Source organism: Dermacentor andersoni, chromosome 1, assembly GCF_023375885.2.
Source record: "Dermacentor andersoni chromosome 1, qqDerAnde1_hic_scaffold, whole genome shotgun sequence".
Classification (NCBI taxonomy): Eukaryota; Metazoa; Arthropoda; class Arachnida; order Ixodida; family Ixodidae; genus Dermacentor; species Dermacentor andersoni.
In genome coordinates, this window is record NC_092814.1 from 252379515 (window position 1) to 252403047 (window position 23533).

Here is a 23533-nt window from a genome sequence, read left to right on the forward strand (position 1 = left end):
ATGGACACAATATCTTCCGTAAAGCAGACACAGAAGAGGACTTTGCGCATATGATCGTTTATTTAGAGAATGCGCAGTTTTCTCGCAGAAACACCGATGCCAGTATTGACACCATTGGCAGCTGAACGAGGCGGTTGTTTACGCTGCTGTATTGAAGGGGTCTACGCTTGCTGCCCATTTGGGATACGAGGCAAGCAATGCACCTCGGAAGCTAAATAATGGGTCTGCGTGACAATACGTAAAAATACACCCATGCTCGTAGTCTCATTTAATTTAGGGAAGTGACGATGAGTGCTGCTGGCAGCTTTCCATCGAAAACGGCAACGTACCGATGTCGATACTGCCCCATGTCGTCACTTCTTGCGTTTTGTGTGTGCACTGTATGAAATGAGGAATGGTTTATTTCAAATCTTTATGGTCAAAACTGAACCACAGAAGGAGTTTGTTGCATCCTGATGGCTTAATTAGCTTCAGGTCAGTCGCTCAGGCCCACCAGCAGTAAACGTATGGACTACGCGACTGTGACATAGGCTTAACCTCGGCTGAACGCGATTGGCATCGGCTCAAACTGTGTGTGCTGATGGCTGAAGTTTGTGCAGCCAACCACGCAGCGCCACTTGCCTCCCATCTCTTGCCCGTCTACAGGGAACGCAACTATTCTCGCGACAGCAACTTCTCACGCCATGCACTAGCTCATGATCGTCGACTCCTCGATGCTCTCGTTGCTGTCTTCTACATGATACCAACAGGCTCTGCATGGAACACTCCTGATGTCATACACAATGTGGCCTGTAACTGAGGAGGAGGTAAGGTAGGGTGTTCGAGGCAATTAATTAAATTAATTTGTAAAAAATCTGTGCCACTCTCAAACCTACTTTTTTGAAAACACGAAGGAAGTGTTCAGAGGAACATACCCAGGGGTTTTCATCGACATCCGTTGACATAGAAAAATTGCCGGAGTTGCCAAGGAGGGACGTGGCTCTGAAAATCAACTTCCTTATTTCTTCATGGATTTTGATGAAAATTGGCACAAATGTTTAGAATGTCTCCCTAATGCTTCCATAAAAGTTTCAGATTGATACCTTGAGAATATTTTATTTAATTTTATTGAGCAGCATTTTTCACCCTCGAACTTTCTGGAGGGCCTGGGTAGACTTAAAAAAACATGATGGAAGGCTCCTTGAGTATTGACTGCATAGCTAAATGTGCTGAAGGTCATTACAGTCTTGCTTTTTTTTTCGCAACAGAAATTTTTTGGAGTGTCATTTTTATGTTACCTTCACATCAGATACACCTTTGGGGTGGACGAATAACATCATAAATTTAAATAAGTCCAGATAAAAAAATCATGAGCCCTTCCACTCTGTGAAGGTAGAAGACCAGTGAAGCTGTTTAGCACACGACGCAGAGGCAGGGTTGCCAGATCGCGCCAACCACAGGTAGCCAAATTGGCCTCCGCAGTAGCCCAAATGTAGCCGAAAGCGAAACTTTTGGTTAGCCCAAAGGTAACCAAAAAGCTTTGTCTTTTTGTGAAGTCATTTCTGAAGCATATTGAATTAATTTTCGGCAAGAATACCTACATATTAGTTTTTCCACGCATGACCTCCCCACGCATCGTCACAGAGACCACGCAGCACAGAAAACAGATGCTGCACAACCGTAAGAAGTGCAGAAACGCAGGCATGCAGGCAAATTCATGATAAGGCAAATGCGGTCTTCATTGCAAATGCAGTTTTATTTTTCCCAGGGCACCAAAAAATCACGAAAAGAACAACACACAAATAGCAACGTGCAATAAACACGCTAAGCAATGGTATGCATTCAGGCGTTCAGTATTATTACTTATGATAATTTCGCTGAACGAGAAACTACAAAAAATTGCAAGACAAAGACAAAATCTAGTACGATATATAGACATGAAAAAGTATGCTATGATTAAGCATCACGAGATTTTGCGAAGTGGAACTGCTTGGTCCGTGCAAAATGTCAGAGCTGAAATGGGACAAAAATTCCTGGTCCGGTTTAAAATCCTTGCAGCAGCCTCCGTTCCTGGCCAGGCCAAACTTCACGTGGAGGAGCGCTACAAATGTCTCGTTCAACATTCTATTTTGAAGGTCGGTTTTAATGAGCGAGACCTGGCTGAACACTTGTTCGATGGCGGCATTTGATACGGGTAGTGATAGCAAAGGCAGGAGGAGGATTTGGAGTTGTGTAGGGAATGGATGGCTGTGGTGGTTGTGGGGCAACGGAAGAGGATATGTTCTACGTTGGCGTTGGAGCAGGAGCAATTTGGCCAGGAAGGGTCCGGGCACATTGCCACGTAGGCGCCATGCAGCAGGCAGGAAATTAGGGAAATTTCGCTTAGGTTCAGCTCGGTGTTCTCCCTCCGTTCTGGTGCCGAGGTCACCTGCGGCACACCGTCAACGGGAGCTAAAAGCATCTCGTGCTTAAAACGTAGGATGCCGAAAGTTCACATGTGGCGACAGCAACAGTCTGTGTTCGCTGGCGTGCGTGTGCGAGTAGCGTTAGTTCACGGATGGAGACGTGTTTCCTGAGGCCAGCTTTCTTAATTAAAATCATCAAAAGGCCATGATTCTTGACTTTTTGACATGCATATGTGTTCTCTAACATAGAACTCGCAAATTTTGATTTTGTAGCAATTTGTAGCTCAATATCTTTAACCTGCTGTCTGCATCTTGATTCCAGCGTTTTTCATTTGCGCTCAACTAGTTCTACTTTCTTTTACACAGGAAAAAGATGTAGCCCAAAAATAGCCAGATAGCCAAAAAGAAAATTCTGACCCGAACTCGGACAAAGAGTGCTCAATCTGGCAACCCTGCACAGAGGTGACAGAATTTTGAACAAAGGTATGAACATATTTATTCTCCTGATCGGTGGTCATTGTGACGATAGGTATGCGCACACATTCTCGTATCACTTCTGTTATTAAATGTGTCTGTCACTTAAGACAATGAATGGCTCATACCCCCTTAAGCAATGGTTTATACCACCGGAAAAAAAAGGAAAAAAAAAATGTGGCCTCCCCACTACGACGACACAAGAAATATGAAATTCTACGCTGGAATGATGAGCAGCAACGGAGCCAGCTGTGGAAGGAGACGACGACGAGCGCGTGAGCAGTGGCAGAAGCGCGTTGGCACGGTCGGTGCCAACGAGCTAGTACGTGGGTTGTTCGCAGATGACGGAAATGCCCTAGCCATACACAGCTTCGCCGTAAAAATCGAGACTGTCACGAACTACACTATAACCCAAGGAACGTGACAAAAAAAGTCAGAATAGGCTAAACGGCAACAAAGAAATCAACTCTAGAAACTGAGCAGAAAGGCAAAAATGAAAAAAAGAAATCAGTTTTGAGAAAAGGGCTCAAAGTTTCACCTTCAGTTCTCTAAAAGGCACAGCTATGGCACAGTCTTTGGGGTGTTTTGTGATGTCGGGCTTCTTGGACATGCGGCCCCTGGTCTGGTGTGCCTCGCCCCCCCCCCCCCCCCCCTCCGTTCTTTTTTTCTGTATGGCATTCTTTGCTGCTGCTCCGCAAAGAGCATGGTGCCTAAGGTTTAAACCAAGTGATGTACAGAACTCCGTGTGGGCATGAATATAGTTCCAGTGTTGTACTTGCAGGCCACCTCATTGATAGAAGTCTCCGGTGCAAATCAGTGAGGCATTTTTTTTTTTCTTTGGTAGTCGACCATGAATAAAGGCTCTCAGCAGCGTTCCAAGTCATGTTTCCTTGACAATGGCTGCAGAACTTAGGATCGGAGAGCCACCGATATATATGCAGCTGCTAGGTGCTTTCCAGCTTGTACTTTTGTTTGATGCCTCTATCATTTCTGCAGCCAGGTGTCTGTGCCAGCCCACAAGGGGCCTTGTGAAAAGAGCTCATGATGAGGTTCTTTTTACGAAGGGTTGGTATTATAGATATTGTTACCAGATATCGTATGATAAGAGAGTCAACGCGTAATGTGCTTTGTCGCGCAGTTCGAGGTATACTGACGCGCGAACTGCCTAGCCGCGAGCTCCAGGAGTCTACACTCGGTGTGCTTAGCCGCGCAGTCCAAGGTGCCGACGCGCATTTGAAATGCCTAGTCGTGAGCTCCAGGAGTCGACGCTCGGTGTGCTTAGTCGCGCAGTCTGAGGTACCGGTGTGCGAAATGCCCAGCCGCGGGCTCGAGGAGTCGACACTGCATGTGCTTAGTCGCGCAGTTCGAGGTGCCGACGCGCGAAATGCTGAGGGTCCGCGAAGTAGGCTCGCGATCTGCTTGACCGCCGAGTCGGGAGACGCCCATGCGCGAAATGCTTAGCCGCGGCATAGAGAAAGAATGGCCGCGGGTCCGAGGATTGCGTGCGCGATGTGCTTGGTCGCGAATTCCGAAACGCAGAGTGCTGATTAGCCGCGTGCCCGAGGATTCCACGCGCGAATCTTGCTCTCAAAGTTTACGTCGCCGATGCTCGGAATGCTTATCGCGTGTCTGAGACGTGCGCAAACGAAGGGATCAGCTACGCGGACATACGCGACTGCGATGTCCGCTTAGCGCCGGTTTTGATACGTCGTGGGGAACGAGCTTCGCGTTCGAGAAGCAGTTGCAAGACGTGCCCGGCATCGGCTCCGGGTGAAATCTCTTCGTGCGAATCACACGCCCTGGTGCCTCACCTAATATGTCGGACGCTTCCTAAAGGTGAGCTCTTTTCAAAAGCTATGGCCATTATTCGATCCCAACCTTTTTTCGGACCGTATCGACGTCGGAAAGTCTGCTTCTCGCCAGCCGCCGCGCCGGGTCTTGCCTCGCTAGAGGTTAGGCCTATCACCATGCTATCATAGGATGCTATCACCGGCAGCGCACCCACCCCCAACAGCCATGGAGGTGCAAGCTACCCTGCATGTCACCGCCTACATCGCACCACCGCCCGCTGCTGTGAGGAGGTGGTGACAAGTCTGTGCCAGGGCCGGCTTTTCAGACGCCATTTTTCCCATAGGCGAAAACAGCTTCTCATGTTGGTCTTAAAAAACAGGCGACTTATCATGCCAAGTGTTATACAAAGGGAAATAGACAACAAAATGCGATCATTCTGCAAAATTTGACCAAGAACACTGCAGTGGTGAGTGCAAAATCTTTTTTTGAACACACGCAGCCAAATATTCAGGACCTTGTATAGATGCATGCCGTACAAGGGAAGTCTAGACGCGTGTGCAAACTGTGGTCGACCGGGTCATAGATATTACGTGTGCACCTACCAGAAGAATGGTCTCTGCTCGCAGTGTGGCAGCAAGCATGACCTGCAAGATCTTCCTTCCTGCATCCTGATCCCCATTCTCTGTGGGGGGCCAGACCTGAACATGGGTGCTGGCTCGTGCAAGGCAATAAATCCTGCCGCCAAACGACACAGCCAACCGCCCCAAAAGACAAAACTAAGAAGGACTTCCCCCGCTCCACACGACCCTCCCGTCTACCTCTACATGGGCTTCCAAGGCTTCCAAGACGAACATCGCGACCTCCCAGGACCCAGAAGTGAAGGCTCTGCGGGAAGAGGTAAAGCAGCTCAGAGCAGCCCTCTCTACCTCCACCCCTACTCTACATCCCCCACCACAACTCCCATCTTATCCACCCACCCTGTCCAACCTGCTCCTCCTCAGAAGAGGCCTGATGAGAGCCCAGGCCAACCTATAGACCTTGCCCAAAACCTAGAAGCCAGGTTCACGGAGCGAATTACTGTGCAGGTCACTGCACAGTGCCAGATAATGATTGAAGCTACCATTACCCGTATAAGAGATATGGTCATCTCTAGTATTGTGACATTGTGACATTCGTGGGCTTTCAAGGGCCTCTCCTCCCGCAGTCCAACCTTCCACACCCCTTCTTCGCCCTGCCACCCTAAAACATGGCTCCTCTAACAGGCCATAATTCTTTCAAGATTATCCAATGAAATTGCAGGAGTTTTCGGCGAAAGCGCGATGCTCTACGACAAATTGTTGCCATTTCTTTGTCCTCACCGCACATTATTGCTATTCAGGACACCAATGTTTGCAGGTAACTGCCAGGGTATGCCGTCATCCTTTCCGACTCCACAGATCTTTCTTAGGTGGTCACATATGCCTTTTAACACCTTGCATTATGCGGAGCACGAAATTACCTTCCCTATCGCTCACACTCTCATTAAAATTTTACCCCCACCCCTTCACAATCCCCCCTGTTCGTTCTTAACTGCTATCTTCTCCCATGACAGCCAGTTCACCTACTTCCTCCTCTCCTCAAGTCCGCTACTCATATGGCCGTATCAAACCCCCTACTGATTGCCGGTGACTTTAATTGAGCTCGCGTGGACTGGGGCTATCGGCGCACCAACCACAGAGGCACAGTTTTATGCAATGAAATGCTGGTGCTCCACCTGACCATCCTTAATGAGTTCAGCCTACCAGTTACGCAGCTTGGTAACAGTTACTGCCGATACTATCCCAAATCTTGCGCGTGGCACAAACGTGGCACACTTACAATGGGAAAGAATGCAAACCACACTAGGCAGCGACCAACACTTAACAGAGAGAGTGTAAGAGTGGGGTTGGAAGATTAATATGCAGAAGACAAAGATAATGATAAATAGCCGGGCAAAGGAACAAGAGTTCAGGATTGCCAGTCGGCCTCTAGAGTCTGTGAAGGAGTACATTTAGCTAGGTCAATTAATCACAGGGAACCCTGATCGTGAGAAGGAAATTCACAGAAGAATAAAAATGGGTTGGATCGCATGCAGCAGACATTGCCAGCTCCTGACTGCAAGCTTACCGTTATCATTGAAAAGGAAGGTTTACAATCAGTGCTGACTTATGGGGCAGACTTGGAAACTGACAAAGAAGCTTGAAAACAAGTTAAGGACCGCGCAAAGATAAAAACGAAGATTGCTAGGCATAACGTTAATAGACAGAAAGAGAGCGGTTTGGATCAGAGAGCAAACGGGTATAGACGATATTCTAATTGACATCAAGAGAAAAAAATGGATCTGGGCAGGTCATGTAATGTGCCGGTTAGATAACTGTTGGAGGGCTACAGAATGGGAACCAAGAGAAGGGAAACACAATCGAGGATGACAGAAGACTAGGTGGAGCTTTGAAATTAGGAAATTCGCTGGCGCTAGTTGGAATCGGGTGGCGCAGGACAGAGGTAATTGGAGGTCGCAGGGAGGGGCCTTCGTCCTGCAGTGGACATAAAACAAGCTGATAATGATGATGATGAACACCGAATTCACATTACAGTTAACTATCGCCGACCTCAGCGCAAATTTATTGTTAGGCACACTATAGTCGGGTACAACTTACTGTAAGTTTGCAGTGAAGCCCCGCCCACGCCCTCATAACTGCCAGCCACTAGTTCCTGTGCAAGGCTGCAAATAGTTCGTACTTCAAACTTTCCCTGTTACCGAAATAAGGCGGTGACCACAAAAATAATATGAGCACGTAATTATATACGTTTTCACCGATCTATTATAGTGGAATAGTGAAAGCCTAATTTTTTATTGAACTGAAATAAAACGCTTGCTTCGCTGCAACTATTTACTGTGAAGTTTCACTTCAGTTGGCATTGAAGTTTCATAAGTAAAACGGACTCAGCAGTGAAATGAACTGTACCGTGGACTTTTGAAGAGCGAAATGCTCAGACTCCATACACTTTGTCCATGTCTGTTGCACACTTCATCGCTTCTGCCGAAGAAAAGACACTTCAAGAACAGCAGACGCTCCATACGACGCCATTTTGAAAACGTTGCATGACAATGACTTCATTTGCTTCCGTGATTGGCTAGCGGAGTAACAACCCCATGCGATCCGTGTGCCTTGGTTGCCAACTGCTGTTTATTTAAGTTTTATCCTACTATAATTGAGACCAGCTCCGCAAATTTAGGCAAGCGCAGCCAATGCAGGCCCCCTTTGACCTAGACACCTGGACTACTCAGTTGCAGAAGGACATTTGCCAACATACATAAGTGCTAGATACCACTCCAGACACCCCTGTTATTGACAGTGAGCTTGCCCACCTCCTTGAAGCTCAAGGCAACGTAACGCAAAGGTGAAAAACTCAAAAGCACAACAGGAAACTCAAACTCGCCCAGCTTCAATCCCGAATAGAACACCATAGTGCCACTCTTTGCAACGCAAACTGGGCTCAGGTTTGTGACGGCCTCTGCGGCAATCTCTCCACAACCTGCGCTTGGCACCTGTTACACCACATGCTAGACCTTGCGCAATCTAAAACCCACACACGTGTTAGCATTCGCCGCTTCACTCATAACTATCGGCAGGACCCCGGCGCCTTCCTTGTGCAGGTGAAATGCACCTATACCACCCCAGGTCTTCCTTGCAAACATCCTGTGTACACAGGCTCACCCCAACCCCAGCATGACGCCCCATTACAGAATCAGAATTTTGCGCAGCCCTATTAAAATTATGCAACACCGCACCCGGGAAGATCAAATTGCCAATGCTGCCATGACCCTCCCTGCCTCCTGGAAGCATGGAAAAATCATATTTATGCCAAAACCCCACAAGCCTGTCACCCTAGAGAACATCCACCCCATATCTCTTGCATCCTGTCTCGGCAAGGCCTTCGAGCACATAATCCTCGCCCGACTAACAACGTACATGGAAGATAATAATGTTTTCCCCCACAGTATGGTGGGCTTTTGTGCACATCCATCCGCGCAGGATGCCCTACTACATATTACACATGACGTGCTTGATGATACAATCCCCCACCTCACTAAAGCTATCCTGGCCCATTGACTTCATTAAGGCATTTGACGGAATTTGACACAATTCCATTTTACGAGAACTGCAGGCACTACAGGTAAGCCCTAAAACCTACAACTACATTCGCGCCTTTCTCTGTGGCTGCACTGCCTCCTTGCACATTGATCAGCTCAGCACACCCACTTATATGCTCGGCGAGCTCGGAACCCGTCGAAGTGCGGTCCTTTCCCCCCTTCTATTTAATATTGCTCTCATCCCCTAAACCCACAAACTCAATCTCATCCCATACCTAAAGCATACCCTGTATGCTAATGATATTACCACATGGACCACTCATGGCTCTGATGGGGAAATTGAGGACACCACCTTCGCTCACGCGTCATCTATAGGGCTCCAGTGTTTTTCTAAATCCACACTCCGCCTAATTAGACCAAAATCTGCTGCTATCCCACCCATCCCAATTACTTTAAAAGGAGCCCCTATCCCCCTCACCCCCACCCTGCACACCCTTGGCCTCTACCTGCAGGATTCCGGACGGAATAACCATACCCTTAAAAAAAACTTAAGGCTTCCACGCAATCTGTGTTGCACTTCTACGCCGCATATCCTCCCTGCACAAGGGTTTAGACGAAGTGGACAACATGAAAGTTGTACATGCCTGTACGCTTAGCCTCATTCTATGCACCATCCCATATCTCAAGCTGAACCGCACAGAAACCGAGCGCGTGAATACCATGATCCGCCTTGCAACTAAGGCACCAGTACTACCTTGTAGCACTAGCACAGCCAAACTACTTGCACTAGGTATGCGTAACACCCTTCCTGAACTAGTTAGTGATGCACACGTTCAGACACAGTATTTAAGTCTTGCCACGAGTGCCACTGGCTGCCATGTCCTCGCCTCCCTTCACATCAACATACCCGCTAATCAGTCAAGCCTTATAGCCATCCCTCAACACATCCATACCTCCCTCGTAGTTAAACCCCTTCCTCGAAACCTCCATTTTCAGCATCATATCGCTCACCGCTTAGCTCGCGCAAGTGCCCTTCACAGGCATTACGGACAAGCCCAGAGTGCCATTTGAGTAGAAGCCGCATGTACAACGCACGAAGCTGTAGCAGTTGGTTACAGCCTAACTCTACCACGCGTCCCCTAACTCACTGTCTTCCCTCGAGCTCTACACCTAAGGAGGCAGAGGAGACCGCCTAGCCCTTGCACATTCCGATGCTCAATACGTCTTTAGCGATTGAAAAAAAATCAGCTCTGTCCGACTTTCCCAGAGGCAGCATTCGCACCCCTGCCTGACACTTGTCAAACGCCCCCACTCATAATTTACCATGCAAGGTAGAGCTCCGGTGGGTGCCGGCTCACTCTGGGAACCCCGGAAACGAGGCTACCGATAAATTGGGGCGAGGTTTGATTTGCCGGGCTCAGGACAGCCTCGCTCTGGGCTTCTCGAGGGAGCGGGCGCACACCTTTGCAGAGCTTACACAAATACCCCGTTTGGAGCGTCGGACTTACCCTCTCTACCCCCTCTCTTACCCACTCCCAACAGATGCTCTGGAAACGCCTCCAGACCCGCTCTTTTCCATCCCCTCAGATGCTATCCCACTACTGTGGCACCTCCCTTACATGCTCCCTATGCAGCGACTCTCACGCCCCACTCTCCCACATCCTTTTCGGCTGCCCTGCTGACCCTCCCCCGCAGGGGACACGGTCGCCAAATCAGCATGGATCCACGTGCTTCTCGAAGTTTTCTCCTTATGAACGGAACCTTCCCCGATAGGACTCCAAACTTGTGCTAAGAAGACGTCTCAAGGTACCCACCATCCGGTGAAGCGAATTTTTCATTGTTTTTGTGCAATTAATGGAGGAACTTGGCCGGCCGCTAAGCCTAGTCCTTGGCTGGACGCTACCTCAACACCACCAACGCCATGCGCATTTGTAGGCTTCTAAAGCATGGAAATTGAGCAAGCAGTGGCGTCCGCTATGACACTCAGCCACTGGCGCACCGTAGGGATAATGCCGCGCCAGCAACAAGCCACCACGGTGATCGTTAAATTCACGGCATGCCTGAACCTCGCCGCACTCGACGTCGGTATCCTCGGCAATGCTATCCACTCGGCGGCAGGACTCAACACAACTGAACGCAGTGACATACTTCAAAATCCGCACCATGCAAAACCAGGTCGTCGTTGACACCTATCGTCGATCTGCTGCAGACAAGCTCACGGAACTAAAGAGCATCACTATCAACGATGCAGCTTACAAGATTAACACCTGTGTGGCCGCTGATCCTATGAACGCACATGGCGCCATACATGAAATACCCGCCTCGGTCTCCGACGAAGAGCTGCAGAGTATTGTGGAAGTAGAACAAGCGAAACTCCTGACAATTCGCCTAATAGGCCCGTTCAACACCGTGATGTTGACGGTGGAAGGCCCACGTTTACCCACATTTGCCCTTATTAATCGTGTTGTCCAGCACCTCTACCCATTTCGACACAGAAGTTCACTGTGCTTGCACTGCTTCACACTCGGTCATGGCACCGACGTATGCCCAAATCGTTCAATGTATTGCATGTGCCACCACTGCAGTAGAACATTTCCCGGTGCTCAAAGCATACCCCCTCATGAGTGCTTCCCCTATGGCCATAATTGCGGCGGTGAACATCTGCCAACTTTGAAGCCAAAACGTCCCAGAAATGACAAGAGCCAGGTAGCCTGTGATATCGGTGAGCCAGTCCTTCCAAACCTACCTACTAATTCCTCACAACCCTCACCTAACACTGCACAGTCAACCTGTTCTATTTTACGGACTCCAGTTCTTCATTATTCATACTCTCAAGCTCTTCAGTGCCCTATAACACCATCTACAGCACCATCGCATGCTGTTGAACGACGACATCAGTGCGTGCGATTTCTTGTTTTAGATATTGCATTTCAGCCTGTATCTTGCGAATCACCACAACCTCATTCACGAGGCTGTCTACTTTAGCCGTTAAAACCTAGACCGCTCGTTTAAGGCGCTGCATGCTTGTTTGGTCCAACATGTGCGCACATGCCAGACCAAACAAGCATGCAGCGCCTTGAATTGCAGACTCCGGCACGACCTTCATTTATTTGCCTTTTTGTGTGCTTGTTTCTGTATGGAGGAGATAGCTGAAGCAGAAGATTTCAAGACGGAGAAATGCACTTTCCGACGAGACCAAGATGGCAGCGCTCGGTTGTGCCGTTCCGGAGATATTGTGGCTTGAAAAACGCTGTTCTTTATTGATTCCCACGGTATTTTTCGCCACTTTGGCTAATAAAACACTTTTTAGAGCACTTCCACGTGCTTTACAGTGATGATATTTGGGAATCAGATAGAAAAAGGAGTTTCTTATAGAAACTGAAAATGTGATGTTCGAAAAAAAGAAAAAAATAGTCTTTTTTTTTTGCCACTTCTTGTTATGCGAAAGCTGTGTCCCCATTTAATGCGGAAATACGAAGTTTGTATTAACTCACATGGAGGGATGCAGCAAAAGGGATGGTGGGATGAAGAGGCACAGAAAGCATCGGACATGCGCAAAGTGGCTAACCGACTGCACCAAAAAGCAGTGAAAGCCCTCTCTCCAAGCGAATGTCTCCGAACTTGACAGGAATACCTGAATTGCAAGCAGGCTGTGCAGGCAATCATTCAACGCAAGTTCGCCAAGCACAACAGCAGACAACTCCAATCGCTTATGGTGGGTCGGTGCAACGGAGGCAGGAAGTTCTGGACATACGTGTCACCGCTGGACAGAAAGGTTGCTACACCACAAATTTGACATGAAGATACAGGACAGCCGGTCTCCGACATTAGGAAGCATCTAACAGACCCCATGCACGAGCTATACGAAGTCGACAAGGCCAAACCAGAGATAGAAGACTCAACTGAAGAGCAGCATATAAGAGAATACCAACTTGGCAATGACGTCGAGTGGCAAGTGACACGTCCAGCTCTTGACAGGGCGATGGCACTTATTGGAGCACATACGGCCAAGGGGCTGGATGGCATACCTGCAGGTCTGCTCAGGTGCCTGCGAGACAGGGCAAGGCAGCAGCTCGTGGATATCTTCTCGGACGTCATGTTAGCTGAATCAATTCCTGAGGAGTGGCTATGTGGACGAGTCATCCTGGTACTGAAGAGGGGAGGGGATGCAGGACTGCTGCGAGACTACAGGCCACTTACTGTGACACACGTGCTGTATCAAACCTTCGCACAAATATTGAAGGCGTGGATGAGTGCCTGGGCTGAACACGGCGACAGGCTGACAGAACTACAGAACTGCTTTCACAGTAATCGACACCTTCAGGTCAATATATTTGTGATGACATAGGCTATTGAAATATCATGCAAAGAGGCCAGAGGTAGTATACCTGCTTTCTCGACGTTGCGAGAAAGCAGGCCTGTGATAGTGTACTACATGACCCCATGTTTCACCAAATGACACAAATTGGAATGCTGAGAATATAGGTAAGTCTGCTCCGATTGCTCTATACGGGCAATACTGCGGTGGCTTGCTTTGCTGAAGCACAAGCTGAACCAGTGACGGCGAGACAAGGTCTCAAGCAGGGATGCCCTGTGTCGCTGCTACTGTACATGCTATATACAGCCGGCCTGGGAAGTATGTTGCTGGAGGCTGGGCAGGGATTCTTGCTCCTTGACATGTATGGTGGAACACCAGTGACGTGGAGGCTTTCGGGCTTGGTCTACACACATGATATTGTTCTGATGGCTGATAGCCTAGACAACCTGCAACATCTCATTTCACTGTCGGCAAACAATCTCTCCAAACTTGAACTCAGCTTCAATACCAAGAAGTGAACTGTGCTGGCACTCTCGGGCCTTGACACATCTGCAGCTGTGTCACTGCCTGACGGCGGACAGCTACTAGGGAAGACCGAGTATAGACACCTCAGCGTGTTGCTGAGTGCCTCCAGCAGTGTATTATCTGCCCACGAGGAAAATGTTTGGCAGCCATTGTGCAGAGCGGCCAACGTGTTGCGTAAATAGAGTCTCTGGGGATGCAACCGCTTCCTGCTGGTTCGGGAAATGTGGAAGTGTGTGCATGTCCCATGCCCCTCATTTGCCAATGCAGTGTTCACTTTCCAGTCAGATACTAGACAGTGGCAGGAATGAGGACAGTGAGAGGTTGGTCGACTGGCATTGGGCTGCCACGGCCGCGTGGCCATAGAGGCCATTTAGGGGGACGTTGTCTGGTTCTCGTACGAGGCCAAAGAAGCCAGAAGCAAGCTGGCCTACGAGGGCTGCTTAAGTCTCATGAGCGATAGAAAGCAGGCCTGGCACGTGTTCAGATACACTAGCTCGACTGGAATGGGCGCTCGTTGGACCACACGGGTGCACACCCTGTGCCAGAAGTATTTTTTTTTCTCACAAAACCCGTGAACGCTAGCAAGGAACGTGAATAAGCCCGTATCATTCAGGAACAGGTGTGTGAAGAGGTGAATGAACACTGGCGGAGAGTGATGTGCAGCAAGTACACCTTGATGGTTTACTGCAATTACAAGAGAGATAAGCAAGAAGTGGGCTGTACGACAACAATGGTGGTAGCGGTTTGCTGTTTGAAGCGCGGACACTTTTGTACCGTTGCCACTTTGATGACTGCACCGAAGTCACGAGTGCTTTGTGCCGAGTGTGCGAAAAGAACCTCGTAAAAAAAAAGCCTTGGAGTGACGCATGACACCGGCAAAAAGATGCCGAGAGTGAGTGGGGCTATACTAATCCAGGTACAACCAAATTAGGAAGGCCCACTAAGCTTCAACAGAGACACTCCCTCACCAGAACAGGAATTGCCCTCCCTGGTGCAGTACACAGCCATCCCCTCCCAAATGACTCCAACTAAACCATGGCCCTCAGTCCCCAGCAGCTGCGGAGCACCTGACCAAGGTGGTGGTCAGACCTGTAATGCAGCAGAGGGTGCTGAGAATCTGGGTCCGGACAGGCCGCCAATAGAAACTGACCCTGTCAACCTTTAACACCCAAACTCTGTTGAGTGAGGCTAGCTTAGCAGGACTCTTTGAGGAACTATCAGACATTGTTTGGGATATCATTGGCCTTAGCAAGTTTAGAACTGGTGAGGCTTATACAGTGCTGACTAACGGCCATGTCCTCTGCTATAGAGGTTTCCCAGATAAGAAGCAATACGAGGGTAGGATTCCTAATCCATAAGGACATAGCGGGCAATATTGACGAATTCTACAGCATTAATGAGAGAGTAGCAGTAATCGTAATCAAACTTAATAAGAGGTATAGATTAAAGATAGTTCAAGCCTACGCTCCAACATCCAGTCACGATGAAGTAGATCAGTTTTATGAAGATGTTGAATTAGTGGTAAGAAGACTGCAAACTCAGTATACTGTAGTAATGGGCGACTTCAATGCAAAAGTGGGGAAAAAGCAGGCTGGGGAACAAGCAAATATCAACTATGGCGTCGATTATAGGAATGCTAGAGGAGAGATGTCAATAGAATTTGCAGAAAGAAATAAGCTTCGAATAATGAATACCTTTTTCAGGAAGCGTAGCAACCGAAAGTGGACATGGAAAAGCCCACCCTAATGGTGAAGCAAGAAATTAAATTGACTTCATACCTACTGCTGATCCCAGCATAGTGCAGGATGTAGAAGTGATAGGTAGGGTAAAGTGCAGTGATCATAGATTAGTGAGGGCTAGGATTCACCTGAATTTGAAGAAAGAGTAAAATTGGTCAAGAAGAAACAGGCCAACCTAGAGGCAGTAAGGGTAAAAGCAGACAAATTCAGGCTGGCACTTGCCAACAAATATGCAGCCTTAGAACAGAGAGATGAAGATGACATAGAGGTAATGAATTAAATCGTAACTAGACAGGCTTCAGAGGCAGCAATTGAAGTGGGTGGCGAGGCACCAAGGCAACCAGTAGGCAAGCTCTCCCAAGTAACAAAGGACCTAATAAAGAAATGACAAAGAATGAAAGGGTCCAACTCAAGAGATAAGATAGAATACACGAAACTGTCAAAATTGATCAACAAGGCAAAAATAAGTGATATTCGAAACTATAACGTGAGAAAGACTGAAGAAGCCATAAAAGGTGGATGCATCCTGAAATCAGTGAGAAGGAAACTTGGCATAGGATAAACAAAGATGTATACACTGAAAGATATGCAGGGTAATATCATCAGCAATCTCGAAGATATAGTAGAAACACCGGAATAATTCTATACTGACCTGTACAGTACCCAGAGGAGTCAGAATACTTCAATTAGAAACAGGATACAGGAACTCCTACAACTGGCGATGAGGTCAGAAGGGCTTTGCAAGACATGAAACGAGGAAGAGCGGCAGAAGAAGATGGAATAACAGTAGATTTAATCAAAGATGGAGGACACATAATGCTTGAAGAACTAGCGGCTCTTTATACGAAGTGTTTATCGACTGCAAGGGTCCCAGAAAACTGGAAGAATGCAAACATTATAACAATCCACAAAAACAAGAGGCGTTATAGAATTGAAAAACTATAAGCCCATTAGCTCACTCCCAGTATTATATAATATATTCACCAAAATAATCTCGAGTAGAATAAGGGCAATACTGGACTTTAGTCAACCAAGGGAATGGGCTGGCTTCAGGAAGGGATACTTTACAATGGATCACATCCATTGTAATCAGGTAATCGAGAAATCTGCAGAGTACAATAAACCTCTCTATATGGCTTTCATAGATTACAAAAAGGCATATGATTCAGTCGAGATACCAGCAGTCAGAGGCATTACGTAAGTAAGGAGTACAGGACGCTTGCGTAAATATCTTGGAATGTATCTACAGAGATTCCATAGCTACATTAATTCTCCACAAGAAAAGTAGGAAGATACCTATAAAGAAAGGGGTCAGAAAAAGAGACACAATCTCTCCAATGCTATTCACTGCATGCTTGTAAGAAGTATTCAAGCTATTAAACTGGGAAGGCTTAGGAGTAAGGATCGACGGCGAATATCTCGGCAACCTTTGATTTGCCAATGACACTGTTCTATTCAGCAACACTGCAGACGAGTTGCAACAAATGATAGAGGACCTTAACAGAGAGAGCGTAAGAGTGGGGTTGAAGATAATTATGCAGATGACAAAGATAATCATGAATAGCCGGGCAAGAGAACAAGAATTCAGGATCGCCAGTCAACCTCTAGAGTCGATGAAGGAGTACGTTTACCTAGGCGAATTAATCACGGGAAACCCTGATCATGAGAAGGAAACTCATAGAAGAATGAAAATGGGTTGGATCGCATACAGCAGACATTGTCAGCTCCTCACTGGAAGCTTGCCATTATCATTGAAAAGGAAGGTGTACAATCAGTGCATTTTATCGGTGCTGACATATGGGGCAGAGACTTGGAGACTGACAAAGACGCTTGAGAACAAGTTAAGGACCATGCAAAGAGCGATGGAATGAAGAATGCTAGGCATAGCGCTGACAGAAAGAGAGCGGCTTGGATGAGAGAGCAAACAGGTATAACCAATATTGACATTAAGAGAGAGAAATGGAGCTGGGCAGGTTATGTAATTGCACAGGTTAGACAACTGTTAGACCATTAGGGTTACAGAATGGATACCAAGAGAAGGGAAACACAGTCGAGGATGGCAGAACACTAGGTGGAGCGATGAAATTAGGAAATTCGCGGGTGCTTGTTGGAAGCAGTTGGCACAAGACGAGGCTAATTGGAGATCGCAGGGAGAGGCCTTCGTCCTGCAGTGGACATACAATAGGCTGATGATGATGCGAAAAGGAGGAAGCGACCATCGACCATCTTGTTCTCTGCTGTGCCCATTTGTGTTCACGTCAACGAGAAGGCATCACAGTGCCGCAGGCACTGGGGTTTGCAGATCCAAGTGGCTCAGTGTGACAACACGAATGAGGTGAAGCAACTGGTGCAGTGAACTATGCAGCAGTCCACATCACCAAAGTGAAGCTTGGACAGTAGTGGCGTGCGATGAAGCGGTAGGACTGCGTGGTGGAAGTTTGAAGACTCATACACTAACGGCAGACTAGCACTGTAGTGCATGTGAGTGCATATGTGGAATGCCTTTTTTATTCTTTTTACCCTGTTTAATTTTTTGGCTAGGGCATATTTCCGTAGCCCGCCCGATGCAAAGGGTCCAGCCACATTTCATCATCATCATGCAAGCCAAATGCAGTTTTTCTCGGCGAGCCACAGTGCGCTTAGCCAGTTTATAGCCAGTGGACTCATGCCAGGACACTACAGTGGCTGCAGTATCTACGCTACATAGAAGACAGCAGCTACATACAACTGTAGTGCATATGCGCAGCATTTGCTGTGTGCACTAGGGCTTGTAGCAGACTGGCTGTGTTTTTCACCAGCTTGACCGATGGATAGTAGCCACATCCAACTTGTGAACTTTTGAAGCGCTATCAATGAGTCTGCCAAGGCGTCTAACTAGGAGCGGCCAGGAGTGAGCACGTGCTGGCAAGTGTGCGTGTGATCTGACCTTAAGTTTTGCATGGTTCAAGGCCAGTCGAGCGTTGAGAACTAGTCAAAATTAGCGAAATCCACTGGCTACAACACCAATAAGCAGGGTGGCCAACGTTTAATTCCTACGCGGGCAGCCGAGGTCGAGCACGAGCAGCCGATAGTCAGCTTCTTCCAGAAGTGTATAATTATCGAAATTCGAAAGCAGATTTTTGCAGACTTCAGCCCGTTTATTAAACCTCGTCAATAAATATACACATTAACAGTACGAATAAGTACACTGATCCAAACACCCTTCTAGACTGACATCAGCTATTGGTCAATAGCAGCCATGTATGGGAATCCGCTCTGTTACGAAATAAAACGCCCAGAAGAGAATGAGAAGAGGGCTTCTGTTGAAAAGAGCATTTGGGAGAAAGATGACTTCGTGCTTCACGCGCTGCGTATGATAGCAAAACTTGGCCAAGATGTTCACAGCAGCGTACGCTATCCACAGACTACGTTTTTTCACCAAGCTCCAAGAGTGGTTCAGGACCCCTTTAATGTGGGTTTGGTAACAGAAACAAACCAAATGCGAGGTGAGCTTCCCTCCCTGTAGGAGAGGTTTTCTCCCATATACTCAACCAGTGTTCACAAGCACTATTGCGCCCCTGCCTTTTTCCATAGCAGAGCTGAAGGTACAGCAAGGTAAATACACCTGGTAGCGAAGCTTCCATAGGAGCCCATACGTTCAAAACATGGCGGTCCATCGGCGGTTCATGGGGCTTAGTGCCATCTGTATGTGGTGGGAACACTTCCGGCGGAAAAAAAAAAAATAATGTGACGCCATGTCCGTTAAAAGCAGAAGTGACGTCATTTTGTTTTCGAAGGCGCGAAATTTGTTTTGTTGGCCTGCTTTTGGAGCTATATATTCAAATGCCCCGCCATTTGACTTGATGGGCGCTTCGAGCTTTCAGCGCGGAAAGCAATGCAGGAAAAGCGAGCCATACGGCTGTCGAAATCGCACCCCTGCACAGAGCATACTTTCTTTGGAGGCCGACGAAAGCTTTAGGTATAGAGTGCTGATCCTATCGTCGGACGCCGAGCTCGTTGGCCGGCGCAGTCGCACGAAAACAACTACACAATTATCTGGCGGTCGTAACTCGCTACTTTTGACTGAACAGATTAAGAAGCGATGAAACTACCCGCGTCACCAAATTCAGACAAACTTCGACAAGTAAGAAAGCACAAACTGTGAGGGGGGCGTAGTTCAACAGGTGAACTTTACAAGGGCGCGTTTCTGCCGTTTCTGCCATGGCGTCAACGCCCTCTCTAATGATGGGCGCTGAAAATAAATTCATTTATTAATAATAATAAAATGGAATAAACTTGTATTTTCTTAACAGGTCACGAATATATAAAATTGACCAGAAATTTCATTTTAGTTGAATGAATCTAACTGTGTCTCGCTTGAATTAAAAAACGCTTTTTTCTTTCCCAATGTTTGTTCCCTCCAAACATAGTCTCGCTTCAATCGCTGCTCCCATAACCCCCCTTGCTGATGTCGGTGACAATCTGTACTGAACCGCTTTTCGCCCGAAGCTTCGCGACCTATTTGGATCGACCCTGGGTACAGTGTACTTGAATATAAGGGTAGTGGGCTCTGTGGTGCCAGGCACATGAAACCGTCGATGTCAACTTGGAAATTCAGCTATACATTGAAACCGATAGTGCCACGCCTGGTGTGCCACAAGAAAAGCACATTGATACACATGCAAAGAAGAGCGGTGTACTGTTGAAGTCAATGTAGTTAATGTCCGTGCCCGTGTTCACAGCCTTTCCGTTTGTGCTTCGACGCCACGGTACTCATTGTGTGCATGTTCGCGGTCTCTCTTCTTTGCACGAGTAGCAATACACACTTTCCCTGTGGCACACCGGGCGTCGCACCATCAATTTCAGTGTATAGCTCAGTTTCCAAGTTGGCATCGGCAGCTTCACCTTTTCCCGTTGCCGCTGTGTGCAGTGAGCACACTACCCCTTATATTCTAGTACACTGTACCGAGGGCCCATGTGACCTAGTCATGACCCCCGCCTCTTCCATTCTTTCCTTCCCTTTTTTTGCAGGGCAGAGCACTTTCAGTGCGTGTCCTGCATTTCAGAGGCATACTCTAGTTCACAGTGCTGCTCGCTATCTGCGTGTTACAGGCAGTGTGTTACGCAGAGGCAACACCATTGATGTTTTTAATAGCAGGAAGAGAAACTTTTCCAGAAGGCTGGTAGGCTTTCGTTCAGCCATTATTGCAGCATGTGTTGGTGTATCCTTTGCAGACTAGTGTAGCATGATTTATGCCCAAACTGCATTGTGACACTGCACACTAAAATTCTCACGTTTCCTAGGAACAACTTGTGCAGTTAAAAATGATAACTTTGTTGATGGCTATGGTGTGTCACATGTTGGCTATGGAGGTTTCCATCAAAGGAACAGAAAGATAATTCTATACTTGATTTGTTTTCGAAAATTTGAGTCCAGGTTACCGACACCATATCCCACACATCTTGCATCCATCAAGTGCTTGATTCTTGAAAAATCCCGCTGTAAGGGTCCATTTGCAATTCCTGTGATCTTGATGTGCTAAGGAGCCAATCATGACCAAGTGCTGGTAATATTACACTAGGTGATGTAGAGCCGTACATCACCTTTAGCTTGGCTCTGCTGCATTAAGTTTGTTTAGCTAGCTAGCATTGCCAGAAATTGAGGTGGTAGAGCACATGAAGCACTTGGCACTTCCCATGGCAAATCTTTCCCAAGTGCACACAGGAAGGAAGCTAACTTAAAAGATGGTGTGTTTCTACATGGCAAGGATAGCGCCTGTGCACATGCCTCGCTAGCCTTTTAGCGTGCCCAATATTCCAGTAAATGCAAGCGGACTGGGCGTTTTACCGGATGGGCAGAGGCGCAAACAAGAACGGCCTAAGAACATCCTGCACATTGCAGCCACCTGATGGTGTCGAGTTCACCCAGACAAATTTGTTAAATAGACAACCAGCAGTCATCAAAAAGAAAGTGAGCGAAACAAATACAGTGAATTGGATGCAAAGAATGGAAGCAAAAGACCAAGATTCACAAGAATGGGAAAAAAGAAATTGGAAGGGAAAATCTGTACGATAACAAAAAGGGCATTGCTCTGCTATTTGAGGCTCAAGCTTAGTTGCCTAAGGACAAGAACATATTCGCAACAAATATTCAGAACGGGATGAAGCATGCGTCTGCTTTAACAAAAACCCAGAGACCACTTGGCACATTCTAATGGAATGCTAAGGTATTCACCCAGTGTGACCCACAGGTAACGTACACCTTCTATATGCGCTTGGATGTAAAGTGGACAGAAGCATCAACAGGTCAGCAGTAGAGATAAGCATGAGACGTTTGGAGTATTAGTGGGAAAGAAAGGGAAGAGATTGACATGACTGGATCCGTTACAAGCATAGGCACAAGGTGGATAGCGAAGTTATGAGGCCAAATTTCAGGGAAAAAGAATGTAACGGAAGATAATGAACAGATTACTAGTCTCCATTATTGAGCACACTTTCTTAGGCACACAACATCCTCTTAATGTGTGTAACAACTTAAGTATGTTATACAAAAAATTCTATGTGCCAACATGCCAACACTCATCACTTTAATTTGCCTCATTGCAACGAAACAATTTTTGGCAGAAGATAGGTGAGCCTTTAAACTGTGCGAAGAACCAAAACTAATCAGATCAAGTTAATTCTCGGAAAAGGCTGATTAAGTAACCAAAAATATGCTCTTCCAATTGACCTGCCTTGCTATAAAAGCAAGCCATATCAAAACTTGTCACACAATTTTACTTGTGGTTCACAGCACACACAACAATATGAGAAATAGGTGTGCAAAACATTACTAAAAAATCTTTATTAAGAAAAAAGTTATGCTTGCTTGGGTATGGAAGAATTGCAGAAAAACTGAAATCTGTTTTTCTTTGGGTGGTGACTATTTGTCACCGCCCCATTTCGAAGGGGATGCCAATAAATCATCAAACATAGTTAATATTGCAGTAACCAAGTGTATTTTACTGCTGATGTAAATTTTTGGCAGCAACACAATTACACTGCTGAATATTTACACCAGCAGCGAAGCAGAATACTGTTACTGCAATATTAGCTCTGATTGAGCTCTGTTACCAGGGGGCTGCACTGTGCAGGCCGTTCAAGCATCTGCTCATCTGATAAAATGCCCAGTCTGCCTGCATTTACCCAGATACAAATTAAGCTCTTTAAGTGTGGTCAGCTAAAATAAAGTAACAGCCAACCACAGCATGCTCGTTATGGATTTATGTGCACTGTAGTTCACAGTGATCTTTTTCTGCATTTCTTAAGAGGAAGCTTTAGCTCAGGCCCAACTCCGATGCGGCCTATTCAAATACATGTAAAATGCAAAAACGCTTTTCTGAGATAACCCCTGGACCGATTTTAATTAAATTTGTTGCATTTGAGTGAGAAAAGTAAATTCTAGTGACTGTTGGAAGTGGAATTTCGATTTAGGGCCTGAATTTTGTTACAAGAAATTTCAAAAATTTGGTAGTTTCAAAAAAATAGAAGCACGAAGTTAAAAATTCGTAGCTCTGCATCAAAAGCAGATGTCGCGGTTCTGGGAACGGAATCCATTAGATCATTGAAAGTGCACAAATTCTATATGTCATTTTACATCTTACGTGAATTGTTTACGTTGTTTACAAGGGTTCTGCAAAAGCTGTGTTTCCATGTTACTAAATTTTTTGTTACTAAATTGACGACCTAAATCAAAAATTCGAAACCAACAGTCACTAGACTTTAAGTTTTTCTTTTAAATGTAACAAACCTCGTCAGATTTGGTGCAGTGGTTGCCGAGAAAAACGAATTCTCCTCTTGCATGTATTTAGATAGGAGCACCCGAGCTAAAGCTTTCTCTCAAGTCCAAGCTCTGGACACTAGAAAAATGATGTACGAGTGACCGATGTGAGGTCTCAATCGTACGAAGTGACAGATAATGAAACCTTAATGAATATTTGGTGTTCGACCTGAGGCTGCAAGAGGGAAATACTTGCACAGAAAAACAATACACAACAATACCCACCATCCCCCCCAATGAAGAATCTACAGCCAATTCTAAAGTATATCTTACTGAAGAGCCTAGATCAGCAAAATTGATTATCAGGCCACACAAAGCTGTTTTCATACACATACTGTGTTTAAAGACATGTGGCATGCAACCATGTTTGAAATTATTAAATTCTTAACA

At 46.7% G+C, this 23533-nt stretch overlaps 1 long non-coding RNA gene across 5 annotated transcripts in view; it reads left to right on the forward strand.

Moving 5' to 3' along the window:
- The first annotated feature begins 1497 nt into the window (after positions 1-1497).
- The window catches only part of LOC129381101 (uncharacterized), a 34968-nt gene continuing 12932 nt past the window's right edge, over positions 1498-23533 (forward strand). The window contains exons 1-2 of one of the 5 annotated variants that reach the window (XR_011890016.1): positions 1498-2867; positions 5276-5546. This is a non-coding gene — a long non-coding RNA (uncharacterized lncRNA). The other 4 variants (XR_008609330.2, XR_008609329.2, XR_008609332.2 and 1 more) reach the window with 4 other exon arrangements.